We start from the raw sequence: 557 nt of genomic DNA on the forward strand, positions 1-557 counted from the left end.
TCTGTAGTGTCACTTTGTCATAAGCCAATTAGCTATGCATATTTGGCGTTTGTTCTTGACTCACAGTAGTTAACCCCTGGTCTATGTGACTATCTCACACCAACACCACAATGTCTTCTTTACTACAACTTCATAATGAGCCTTGATATCTGGCAATGTGGGTCCTTCTCCTATTCCTCCTCCATCCCCTCTTTAGGTTACATTGACAATTCTGCTCCTTTGCACTTAAACGAATTTTAAAATCAGCTTGTCAATTTTCACCAAAATTCTTTTGAAATTTTTAATAGAATGCATTTTATCTGTGTATGAATTTGGGAGAAATTTATATCTATACAACATTGTGCCTTCTAATCCATAAACATGGTATTTTCCTACATTTATTTATATCTCTTATTTATCTCTAGCTTTCAGTGAAGAGCTCTCATATATCTCTCATTGAACTTCCCTCTGGCATTTTAAATTGTATATTTATAAAAATATCTTTTTATATAATTTTTTGATAGTAGATAATTGTTTTTAATTGTTGATATTTTATTTGATAATTAGCTAATTCTAAT

This window comes from Piliocolobus tephrosceles, chromosome 1 (assembly GCF_002776525.5).
Source record: "Piliocolobus tephrosceles isolate RC106 chromosome 1, ASM277652v3, whole genome shotgun sequence".
NCBI lineage: Eukaryota > Metazoa > Chordata > Mammalia > Primates > Cercopithecidae > Piliocolobus > Piliocolobus tephrosceles.